Source organism: Phascolarctos cinereus, unplaced genomic scaffold (assembly GCF_003287225.1).
Source record: "Phascolarctos cinereus isolate Bilbo 61053 unplaced genomic scaffold, phaCin_HiC Scaffold_5;HRSCAF=322, whole genome shotgun sequence".
NCBI classification, from domain to species: Eukaryota; Metazoa; Chordata; class Mammalia; order Diprotodontia; family Phascolarctidae; genus Phascolarctos; species Phascolarctos cinereus.
In genome coordinates, this window is record NW_027555958.1 from 470,443,831 (window position 1) to 470,457,670 (window position 13,840).

Consider the following 13,840-nt stretch of genomic DNA (forward strand, 5'->3'; position numbering starts at 1 on the left):
TGTACAAAAATATTCATAGCAGCTCTTTTTGTGGTGGCAAAGAATTGGAAATTGAGAGGATGCCCATCAATTGGGGAATGGCTGAGCAAGTTGTGGTATATGAATGTAATGGAATACTATTGTGCTATAAGAAATGATGAACAGGCTGACTTCAGAAAAACCTGGAAAGACTTATATGGTCTGATGCTGAGTGAAGTGAGCAGAACCAAGAGGACTTTGTACACAATAACAGCCATGTTATGCAATGATTAAGATTGTTAAACTGAACCCTTCTCAGCATTACAAGGATCTAAGACATCTCCAGAGGCCTCGGGATGGAAAATGCTATCCACATCCAAAGAAAGAACTATGGAAGTTGAATTGCTATCACTTATTTTTTCCTTCTGTTGAGTTTTGTTTCATCTTTCTGATGGTTCCTCCTATTGGTTTTAATTTTTACTTACAACTTCACTAATGTGAAAATATGTTTAATGGGTATGTAAATGTAAAGCCTATATCAGATTGTGTGCCGTCTTGGGGAGGGTGGGGGGGGAGGAAGGGGAGAAAAATTTTCAACTCAAAAGCATATGGAAGTGATTGTTGATAAATCAAAATAAATTAATTTAAAAAATTTAAAAAAATTAAAAAAGCAATGACGGAGACTGATAAATAGTTTAGAACATGTCAAGAACCTATAGAAATACTTTTGGAGGAAATAGACATTGTTTCTCCAAGCAATAATAAAAATTGAAAACAGGCAAAAATATATCTATTTTACATTTTGCAATGTTCTCTATATTTTCTTTTGTCATATATTCTTCCCTTTTTCAGACATTGGACAGATAAGTCATTCCATGCTCTCTTAATTCGTTTATAGTATCACCTTCTCCTGTAAACCATGCACCTATTTTGACTTAATCTTCATACATGGCATGAGATGATGGTCTATATCTAGTTTCTGCCATACTATTTTCCTAGCAGTTTTTGTCAAATAATGAGTTTTTCCCCCCAAAAAAAATGCTCAGATCATGGGGTTATCATATACCAGATTAGTAATGTCATTTATTGTGATGTAATTTGTACCTAATCTATTATACTGATCTACCACTCTATTCCTAGCCAATATCAGATTATTTTGATAACTACCACTTTATTTTTTCATTAATTTGTTTTGATTTATCAAAAATCACTTCCATATGCTTTTGAGTTTAAAATTTTTCTCCCCTTCCTCCCTACCACCCTACACACAATCTGATATAGGCTATACATATACATTCCTATTAAACATATTTTCACATTGGTGATGTTTAAGTAAGAATTAGAATCGATAGGGGGAACCACCAGAAAGAGGAAACAAAACTCAACAGAAGGAAAAAAAATATAGCAAACAGTATGCTTTGATCTGCATTCAAACTCTATAGCTCTTTCTTTGTATGTGGATAACATTTTCCATCACAAGACCTTTAGAGATGTCTTAGATCCTTGTATTGCTGGGAAAGGTTAAGCTTATCAATATTAGTCATTGTACAACATGGATGTTACCATGTATAACATTCTCTTGGTTCTGCTCACTTCACTCAGCATCAGACCATACAAGTTTTTCCAGGTTTTTCTGAAGTCAGCCTGTTCATCATTTCTTATAGCACAATAGTATTCATATACCACAACTTGCTCAGCCATTCCTCCAATGATGGGCATCCTGTCGATTTCCAATTCTTTGCCACCACAAAAAGAACTGCTATAAATATTTTTGTACATGTGGGTCCTTTTCCCATTTGTATGATCTCTTTGGGATATAGTCCTAGAAGTACTATTAGTGGGCCAAAGTGATAATTACCACTTTATAATACAGTTTGAAATCAGGTATGGCTAGACCACCTTCTTTTGCTTTTCCCCCATTAATTCCTCTGATATCTTCAAGCTTTTGTTCTTCTAGATAAATTCTATTATTTTTTCTAGCTCTATGAAATACTTTGATAGTTTGATTGGCATAGGACTGAATAAATAGATTAAGTGGAATTATCATTTGTATTATATTGGCTTGGCCTGCCCATGGGCAATTAATGTTTTCATAGTTTTTTAGATCTGACTTTATTTGGGTGAAAAGTGTTTCATAGTTGTATTCATAGAGTTTTTGGGTTGGTCTTGGCGGGTAGAGTCCCTAGAATTTTATATTGTCTACAGTTATTTAAACTGAATTTCTCTTTCTATCTCTTGCTGCTAGGCTTTGTTGGTAATATATTAAAATGCTGATTATTTGTGTGGGTTTATTTTGTATCCTGCAACATTGCTAAAGTTCTTAATAATTACAAGCAGTTTTTTAGTTGAATTTCTAGGATTTTCTAAATATAACATAATATCATCTGCAAAGAGTGATAGTTTTGTTTGCTCATTGCCTATTTTAATTCCTTTTTTCTTCTCTTGTTGCTGTAGCTAATATTTCTAGTACAATATTCAATAGTAGAGATGACAACAGGAGTTCTTGCTTCATCCTTGATTGTATTGGGAAGGTTTCTAATTTATCCCCATTACAGATAATGTTTGCTGATGGTTTCGGATAAATGTTACTTATCATTTTAAGGTAAGCTCCATTTATTCCTTTGCTTTCTAGTGTTTTTAATAGAATGGGTGCTGTATTTTGTCAAAGGTGTTTTCTGCACCTATTGAGATGCATAATTTCTGTTGGTTTTGTTATTGATATGGTCAATTATGCTGAGAGTTTTCCTATTACATCATTTCCTAATACATAGTTTAGATGCATTTCTTAATAAAAGTCTTTTCTACCATGACACAAGCCAACCTTGCTTAGAGACCTCCAGTGAACAGGGACCTACTTCTTTATGAGGCAGCCCTTTGCATACATGTAGATCTTTGATTATGGGACAGTTTTGTCTTGTTTGCTTTATCCCTTCACATCAAGTCAACATTTATCACTCTCTGATGACCAATTCAACCTGTTCTAGTTCTGATCTCCAGAGTCAAGCAGGGAAAAGTCTCATCACTCTTCAGAGGCAATGAGATGAAGCTTTGGATAGAATGCTGGAACAGGAGTCAGGAAAACCTGAGTTCAGATCTGGCCTCAGACACTTGCTGGTTGTGTGACCCTGGGCAGGTCACTTTACCTCTGTTTGCCTCAGTCTCCTCAACTGTAAAATGGGGATAATAATAGCACCTATCTCCCAGGGTTGTTATGAGGATCAAATAAGCTATTATATGTGTAGTTCTTTACAAACCTTAAAACACCATATAAATGGTACCTATTTCTTCTCTGGGCAATGGCCTTTTAAGTGATAAGACAGCTTTTGTGTCCCTTTAGACTTTCCTTAGCCAGACTAAACATCTTTCAATGCATCTCCATATGACATGGAATTGAAGCCCTTCACCAGGGCCTGAGAGTCAGCATGGCCTAGTGGAGAGGATTGGGAGTCAGAGGCCTCTGGTTCAAATCTTACCTCTGGCACTTACTACCTGTTCAACCTTGGAAAAACTCATTGGACCTCAGTTTACTCAATTGTAAAATGAAAGCATTGAACTCCAGGATCTCTAAGGTCCCTTTCAGTTCTAAGTCTATGAGATAATGATGATGAAGATGATGATGATGATGATGATGATGACAGCTAGCACTCATATACCTCTTTGAAGTTTGCAAAATACTTTGCAGATACTTCATTATTTCACCCTCGAAACAACCGTGGGCTAAGGTGTACCAGAGCTGGTTCCTACCATCTCCAGAATGTTGATTATTAAATTTCAGTGTGAAGATTTACTCTTCAGAACTCTATTTGTAGCAGTTTTAGCAATACTACAAATCAGGGCTTCATTTATTGTTTTGCTGATGAAATTTTTAATAATGTAGATTAAATGTGTCCTATGCACATTTTCCCCAAAGAACTGATTGTTAAATATTTACCAGCACACCATTTCCTGAAAGGTAGGTAATATTATGTTCCAACATTGTACAGATGAGGAAATTAATGTTAAATTAGTTGCCTCAGGGTCTTACAGCTAGTAAGTTTCCAAGGCAGGTTTGAATTTATGTCTTTTGGGTTATAATTCCAGTTCTCTAAATGCTGCGTGGCCAACTAGTTACCTTCCTCTTCACGTTCTCCAACTAGCCAATGTCCTTGCTAAGTCTGGGCCAAGAACATTCTCATAGTCTTCTCCTTGTGGCCCAAGCACAGAAATGGGGATTCTCTCTTTTTTCTTTTTTTTTTTTATTAATTTATTTTGAATTACCAACTTTTGAGTTTTAAATTTTTCTCCCCCTCCCCTCCTCCCCCCCAAGACGGCGCACAATCAAATATATGCTATACATATACATTCTTATGAAATATATTTTCACATTAGTGATGTTGGAAGAAATAGAACTAATAGGAAGAACCAGCAGAAAGAGGAAACAAAACACAACAGAAGAGAAACAAATAGCAAATAGTCTGCCTCTGATCTGCATTCAAACTCCAGAGTTCTTTGTCTGGATGTGGATAGCATTTGCCATCATGAGCCTTTTGGAGATGTCTTAGATCCTTGTATTGCTGAGAGGGGTTACGTCCATCAAAGTCAGTCATCACTCAATGTGGCTGTTACTGTGTGCAACATTCTGCTGGTTCTGCTCACTTCACTCAGCAGCAAACCATACAAGTCTCTCCAAGTTTATCTGAAGTCTGCCTGTTCATCATTGCTTATACCACAATAGCATTACATCACATCCACAACTATTATAACTATCTGTGTCTTTCTCTTCGTCTTTTTTCCCCATGTTTATGCTTTTCTTTCTCCTTTCTCTTTTTCCCTCTTCATTAGTGTTTTGCTTTTGACCCCCGCCTCGCTCAGTCCCTCCTCCTTTCTATTAGCCCCCTCCTTTTTCTTTCCCCTTTTCCCTCCTACTGCCTACAGGACACGTTAGATTTCTATACCTGCCTGATTATGTTATTCCCTTCTTCAGCCACATCTGGTAAGAGTAAGGTTCAAACAATGCTCATCTCCCTCCCTTCAGCTCTTTCTGATGGCAGATTTAGCACCAAGTTAAATAAGTCAGCAGGCATTCATGAAGTGCTTGCTCCCTTCTAGGCTTTGCACTGAGTGCTAAGGACACGACGAAAGGCAAAGTCCAGCCTGGCCAAACACAAGCAAGTGGAAAGGCGTTTTGTCCATTTCACACGTAATTGTGTCGGGCAGACATTTGAAGTTGGGATTTTTAGCCTTCTGGAATAATGAACCCCTTTGGCCACAGTCTGAGGAATCTCATGGATGCCTTCTCAGAAGACTTGTTTTCAATGCAGAAAACAAACTGCATCAGATTGCAAAGGAAACCCAAGATTAGTGAAAATAAAGGTGTCTTTTATTTCTTATCCAAACTCAGGACTCAGTGAAATCCATCCATGAAATTCAGATTAATCACTCCCGATTTAGAGACAAAAGGGACCTTTGGGACAATCTCATTTTTCAGATGATTAAAGTGAGGCCAGAAATGTAACTTATCCAAGGTTTCCAGGTTAATGAGTTTCAGAGCTAGAATTCAAACCCATATCATACAGCAGAAAATCTCAGAGTTGGAAAAGACAACAGAGTTTATCTAGTTCATCCTTTATATGAACCAAAGTCTACTTTAAAACCCCAACCATTGGCCATCCAGCCTCAGCTTGAAGATCAGCTTGTAAAAAGAAAGTAATGTGTATTCCATTTTTTTGGGAAGACTTGGGTTCAAGTCCTATCTATGACACCTACTGGCTATGGAACTCTGAAAAAGTCTTTTCACCTATCAGTACCCCCAGGGAATTCTCTAAGATTATCGGACAAGCCAGCTTTCATTTAATTTGGTAGATGGGGTATCATTCGCTAGGTGTTGCCTATTCCCATGAAATTACACAAAAGGTCCCCAAATCCTGATATTAGTGAGTTACATAGAAAAATTCTTCACCTCCATTCTTATCACTTTAATAGAAAAAGGAAGGAGACTATTGAATCGGGGAAGCTAGGATTTGTAATCATTAGTCAATGGCCAGCCACGTCATTGGAGGCAGGTCTATCTATGAGGCATAGCAGAGGTCATGACTTATACAAAGCCATTATTAAATCAAGGGAAGATCTCGGAATAGTCACTAGGGATCTTGGCTTTCAAACCTATGTACTTTTCCTAGGAACACAGTAAAGGGAGGACAATTTAATGCCCTCCCAAAATGCTAATGAAATGCTGGGAAAAAAAAAAGTGACGTGAGGAAGAAAATGCTATTTAAAAAATCTTGGTTTCACAACATTGCTTTGTCAACAATAAGGACAGTTGAATCAATTAAGAACCTACTACATGTCAGGGTAAGAGGAAGACCAGGTGAAAGAGTGAGCACAGTAGTTTATATTCTAAATAGATAGATGATAGAAAGATGCATAGCTGGCTAGATAGATAGATAGATAGATAGATAGATAGATAGATAGATAGATAGATGATAAATATATAGAGCATTTGTTAAGCATTTGTTACATACCAGCTACTGTGTGAATCATTTGGAGATACAAATACAAGAAAGCAAGATAGTCCCTGCCCTCAAGGGACTTACATTTTAATAATGAAGACAAAATATAGGGGTGGGGAAGAAAGAGAGCAGATACAAAGAAGAACTCGTCCAGGGCATGGCGTGATGATAGCCTATAATTAGTGTGGACACCAGGCTCTCTGGGCAAGGTGAAAGGTTTGTGATAGAGTTTCAAATCTGGTACTATTAAGCCTCCTTCCCCTTTTGCCCCACTATTTTTCTCCTCAAAATGTTTGCCCTTTTCTTCTTCCAGGTGTTTGGTGTTACTTTTCTAGTTCTAGGAATCAATCCTTTGGTATTTTAATTGTTATGTCACTGAACAAGTTAATTAATTTAGTTCAGAGTGTAGAAACTGAGGGGCAGAGCCCAAGTTTCCAGAGGAGGAAAATATATATTTATTTATCTGTTTTAATGGAGCTACTATCTAACCATGCTTGTACCATATTATATATTATTCTATTAGCATGTAAGCTCCTTGAAGGCAGGGACTGTCTTTTTTTTTTTAGGCAATTGGGGTTAAGTGACTTGCCCAGGATCACACAGCTAGTAAGTGTCAAGTGTTTGGTCTGAGTCTGGATTTGAACTCAGGTACTCCTGACTTCAGGGACGGTGCTCTATCCACTGTGCCACCTAGCCGCCCTGGGACTGTCTTTATTTTTGCTTATATTTGTATCCCTAACACTTAGTGCAGCATCTGGCACGTAGCAAGTTTTAATGAATACTTGTTTCTTTCCTTCCTTCCTTCCTTCCTTCCTTCCTTCCTTCCTTCCTTCCTTCCTTCCTTCCTTCCTTCCTTCCTTCCTTCCTTTCTTCCTTCCTTCCTTCCTTCCTTCCTTCCTTCCTTCCTTCCTTCCTTCCTTCCTTCTTCCTTCCTTCCTTCCTTCCTTCCTTCCTTCCTTCCTTCCTTCCTTCCTTCCTTCCTTCCTTCCTTCCTTTCTGTACATGTGACGTTGATTTTTGAACCCAAGTGTGAGAATTTGCCTTACCTCTATTAAATTCCATCTTAGACTTAGTCCTATTTTCCAGCCAGTCAAGATCTTTTTAGATACTGATTCCATCATTCAACCCGTTACCTCTCCTTTTCAGTTTTGTGTCATTTGCGTATTTATGAACATGGCATGCATACCTTTATTCTTTTTAAAAATCTTTTTATTACTCTTTTTATTAATTTATTTTTAGTTTTCAACATTCACTTTAATAAGATTTTAAGTTCCAAATATTCCCCCCTCTCCTTTCCATTCCAACTCCCCAAAACGGCATGCAATCTGATATAGGCTATACATGTACAATCATGTTAAACATATTTCCACGTTAGTCATATTGTGAAAGAAGAATCAGAACAAAAGGGAAAAACCACAGGAAAGGAAAAATGACAACAATGAAAAAGAGAAAACAGTATTCTTCAGTCTGCATTCAGACTCCATACTTCTTTCTCTGCAGGTGGGTAGCATTTTCCATCATAAGCCTTTCAGAATTGCATTAGATCCTTGCATTGCTGAAAAGGGCTAAGTCTATCAAAGTTAGTCATCTCACAATGTGGCTGTTATGTGTACAACATTCTCCTGGTTCTGCTCACTTCACTCAGCATCAGTCCATGCAAGTCTTTCCAGGATTTTCTGAAGTCTGCCTGCTCATCATTTCTTATAGCACAATAGTATTCCATTTTTTTCATATACCAGAACTATTTCAGTCATTCCTCAGTTGATGGTCACCCCCTTGATTTCCAATTCTTTGCCACCACAAAAAAACTGCCTTTATTCTCTATAGTCCTTGATAAAAACATTAAAAAAGTATAGGTCCCAGGTAAAAGGGTCCCTAAGATCCCTTACTGATAATCTCTAAGATGAAATCAAATCATTAAAGACTCCGTTTTATTTCTGACCATTCAAGCAGTTTCAAATATACTTTACTGCAAATTATGGACTGGAAATTGCTTTATTAAGGCACAATTTAGGGGGGTGGAACCAAGATGGTGAAGTGAAAGCAGTGACTTGCTTGAGCTCTCCCCCAAACCCCTCTAAATACATGTGAAAAATGGCTCTAAATAAATTCTAAAGAAGCAGAACCCATTAAAAGACAGAGTGAAACAAATTTCCAGCCCAAGACAACCTGGATGGTTGATTGAAAAGTTATATCGCACCGAGATGTGAGAGGAGCGCAGTTCAGCGTGAGCGTGCCAGCTACAGAAAACCTGGAGCAGTCCTCAGAGGACTGAATTGTGGGCAGCTGTGATGGTTTCTAGATTTCTCAACCCACAAATTCCAAAGACAATTTAGAAGATCAGTGGGAAAAGTATGTTTCTGCAGTAAGAGAGAAGCGTGGGTTCCCAGCCCCATTCCTCGAGCTTGGCCCTGGGGTGGCAGCTGCCTCCTAAGCTTCTGGCCCACAGACTGAGGGGGAATTGAGTGGCTGATCAAAGGGGGATTGCAGGGATCTCTTTGCCAGTGCTGAGGCAGGAATATCTTGCTTTGCTGGTGCTTGGATCTGGGTCACAGTTCTGGGTGGCATTCCTGGGGTGAGGAGGAGTGCTGGTGTGGTGGAGCTTTTAGTGGCTGTGAAGAGCAAACCCTCCTCACAGTTCCAAGACAGAAAAGAGTGCTTGTGGTCACTCACAGACCAGAGCAGAAGCCAGGAAAGGAGTAAATACCTCTCCCCTTATCATACCACCTTGGAAGAACTGAAAATTTACAGGTCCCTACAAGTATCTCTGAAAACAGCTATACAAACCCCTGAAGCTTGGGACAGTACATTCTCCACATTGGAAGCAGACCTCTACCTTAACAAAAAGTTTGTAACTCAAGTAATTGACTGGGATCATGATCAAACCTTGCAAAAAGAGTCAGACCGTAGAATCTTTAATTTTTTGTTAACAAAGAAGATCAAAACATACAACCAGAAGAAGACAATAAAGTTAAAGCTCCGACATCCAAAGCCTCCAAGAAAAAAATGAATCAGTCCCAGGCCTTGGAAGAGCTCAAAAGGGATTTTGAGAAGCAAGTAAGGGAAGTAGAGGAAAAACTGGGAAGAGAAATGAGAGTGATGCAAGAAAATCATGAAAAACAAGTCAACAGCTTGCTGAAGGAGACCCCCAAAAAATACTGAAGAAAATAACATCTTAAAAAATAGCCTAACCCAAATGGGAAAAGAAAGCCAAAAAGCCAATGAGGAGAAGACTGCTCTAAAAAGCAAATGGAAAAGGAAGTCCAAAAGATTACTGAAGAAAATACTTCCTTAAAAATTAGAATAGAACAATTGGAAGCTAGTGACTTTATGAGAAATCAAAACACTGTAAAACAAATCCAGAAGAAAGAAAAATTATAAAACAATGTGAAATATCTTATTGGAAAAACAATCGACTTGGAATATCGGTCCAGGAGAGAGAATTAAAAAAAATTATTGGACTATCTGAAGGCACAATTTTGGTGTCAGCTACTGGTGTTTTTATTGTTGTTGTTACCTTCTTACAGACTTCAGGAAGTTATGAGCAGGGTACTCCAAATTAATTAAAAACTGGGAAGCCAATAAAGAGAATGGTGTGGTGCTCAGGTATCAAGAAACTGAAAAGATTATTTTTAGTTCTAGAACTTTAAATAATAACTCAGATGATAATTATAATCAGTACTGATTACTTTTGTCTTTTCATCACAGTCATTTCTGGAAATATCTGCTTTTTCCCCCTCAAAGTTGAAGTCTCTGATAAAAAAGAAAAACAGTGAATCCAAAAGACCCAAGTAGAGTAATAATAAATGTGCCCAATATTATGCACTAGTAGCCCCCCAGTTCTTTGTAGCAAGGGATAAGGTATGTTGCATGATGGCTTCTTTGTTTGTTGTTTTTCAGTTATTCATAGCTTGGCTTTCTTTAATGATCTAAGTATGTTTAGTGTTCTCTTGATTTTGCTTATAACATTCACCATTACTTCATACAAATCATCCAATACCCCTGTAATACACACATGTGCATGCGTACACACACATATGTAGACATATATAGACTTATATGTATATATATAAACATATGCATACATATATGTACACACATATATGTGCATATCATCATAGAAAATAATTTTCTAAAAAGAAATTCTATTTGGAGTCTTTTGTGGCAGTTCCTAAGATGGAAATTCATTCAGTTTTAACAAACATAGCTTGTGGGACCTGGTTGACCACTACTGACATAAGCAAATCGGATACCTAATTACTTCCTCCTGTATCTGAATTCAAACTTGAAACTTGTCAGAGGAAAAGAGGTGGGTATTTTTTTGGGGGGAGGGGTCACAGTTTTCCTGATTTCCCTATACAAGTGCATCTAAATGGGAGTGAATGATACACTGACTACTGACACTTTGATTCCCATTAATAAACTCACAGTTTGCTAATTGCCAAAATAAGTGATTAATTTAGAAGAAAGGAAAATTAATGACAGTCTTGGGACCTTTCTTTTTTTCCTGTCTGATTACTGTGAGAGAGGGCTGTCTGGAAAATAGAAATATAAATCAAATTGTCTAAAGTCTCCGGTACTTGATGTCTGCAGCATCTTTTTACTTTAGAAGGTGAGTACCTGCTGGTCTACTTAGGGACACTGGTCTGAACCATGGCATGCCATCTCTAAACTGAATCTTTAGTGATGGAAATTGAGAAAGCTGAAGACCAGATGAGATGACTCACTTCTAGCACTTCCTGCTGATATCAACCTGCCAGGAATTTGGCCCATCCTTGAGATGAGGGACTGATTTTCATTTGTGCCTTTGTATCTCCTGTACCTATCACCAGTCCAGACATGCACTATTTAATAAGTATGTGTTGAATTGAATTTCGGCCATTACCTCTTCCCTAATTCTCCGCTTAACTCTCTGGATCCAGATACTTAGGATCTCGAAATCAAAAGGAACTTTAGAGGGCATCCCATCCAATTCTCTTCTTCATGGTGAATTTCTCCTACAGAATTCCCAATAAATAGATATCCAGTGCCTTCCTGAAAACCTCTGGTAACATGGAATGAACTGCACCCCTCTGCTCTTTCCATCATCGTCAGAGATGGGATGGAAACTGAGACCATTCAGCCTGTGTAAGACAAGACTTAGATGATGGAAGAATAGACTCACTCATCTTGTGATCAGGAACTCTTTTTCATTTGACTTTGTATGGCCCCATTGTGGAAGAAGTGGGATGGACCTCCAATTTCATTGGTAAATTGAAATATTGGTAATGAAGCCAGCTGCTTCTGTGAAGGTCTATCAGCACCTACTCCACCATTAAAGCATACAAGAGCTTCTAAGGCATAGAGAGGTCTAGCAGCTTGCTTAGTAACAGGCAGTATGTACCAGAGTGAGGACTTCTTTCCCTAGAGACTACATCATATCACCTTGTATCCATTAGATGTTTAGTATATTCCTATTGCATTGCCTTTCAGAACAAATTCATGGGACCAGAGGTCAGATAGTCTAATTCCCTTATTTTAACATAAGGAAACTGAAGCAAAGGGAGTTTGTGTGATACTTGTACTATCTCTGCTTGAAGAGTAAGTACCATAGACAGGATTTGAACCATGGTTCTTTGACTCCATAACTGGTAATCTTTCCACTGTGACAACACGTTAGTTTTATTTAGATGCCTAGAGAGCTGTCACACAGAAGATGGAGCATTTTTCCCCTGGAGCTCCAAAATATAAGACACAGACAATGGATCGAAGTCACCAGGAGACAGGCATAGCATAAACAGAAGGAAAATTTACTAGTAGATATAATAATCTAAAAATGGAATGAAACACTTCCTTAGCTAGTGAGTTTTCCATCACTGGAGGTGTTCAAGCAGTGACTGGACGCCCAGCTCTCAGGATGTTGTAGAGGGGCACAATTATTCCAGGTCTGAGGTTTGAATAGGAGACCTATGAAATCTGTCAAATTGGGCTCATAGAAGGTGTAATGGATTATGTTTTCTGTATTATGGTTTTGCTTTATTTTCTCTATCATTTGGATTTATTTTGAACTAAGTGATGGTATCTCCACCTTAGTGAGATGCAGTCAATCAATTATGACTGCATGTGTAAGCAGTATCCATCCTATGGAAAATTGGAGGTCAAATCAGAGGGAATAAAATTAGAACAGGCTCTAAAAAGAAACTTCACTGGAAGATATTGATCTGCTCATTAGTTGGCCCTCCACTTTCCAACATAATTAGAAGTGACTAAGCTGAGAAACCTCATTAGTGGAGGAAAGATATGCTAGAATGAGGAATGTATGTGGTCAAAATCATATGTCAGCACTTTGCTGTCAGATTGGAAGGATTTTGTGTCCTCTCAGAGACAGCAAGTGAATGGTTGATCTCAAAGAGACATGTTCACTCCAAGTCCCACCTTGGATTCTGTACAAATAGCTTATCTTAAATTCATGCTCCAAGCAAATGTTTTTGAAGAGATTCCCAATTGCCATCATCCCAGAGAGCCCAGTTGCTATATCCTTGAGGGCAGAAACTATCTTTAATTTATGCCTCCTTATCCCATGACTAAAACAATGCTTTATCCCTATTAGATGCTTAGTAATTGTTGAATTGAATTGTTTCGAGTGTGTCTCACTAATGACATGGTTGACACAGTCAGGTTATAAGACAAACACTCAGGAGGGAGAAGGCAACCTCCCCTTAGTCAGAAGAGAAGGAGTCTATATTGAAAGAGAAGGATTCATATGATGAAAAAGTTAGCTAATTCAGTACCATGGTGCATCAAAATACAAAAAGCTGAGGTGAACAATATGTCATAATTAAAGGGATGGGGTAGTTAAGAGTTGTTCAGCCACTTCAGTTTGCCCGTCATTCTACTCCTGACTCATTATCTAGAAGGATTTTCATTATAAATACTCCTCCACTCTGGGAAGTAGTAATAAAGTAGCTTTGATTTTATTTCTTGTCTTGTCTTGTCTTATCTTTTCTTTTAGTCAGCTTCAAGACCCCAGCCAGAGACAGCACATCTGGCAAAACACATAAATTTCAGATTTATCTCTTTCTATTCTGTAGGGATGTATATCGTTCATCTGTCTTCTCCCAAATGTTTTCCCTGTGTAGCAAATGCTGGTAATTAATGAACACTTTCCTAGCTCCAGTGTCCCTTTATCTAGTTCCATGTTTGATTCATTCCTGCAAGAGCTGGGTTCTTCGTCAAATCTGTTCCTCGTATAAAACAAGACTGATGAGCAGGTGTCAGCACTCTTAAATGATGTTGTTGTCCATCCTCCATTTTGAAGAGGACCAATGATGCCACAGGGTGATGTCTTGAGTTGAATGTGGATGGGATTTAAGTAAGGCAAAGTTGAACAAATTCATTAGCCTCATTCTCTCTTC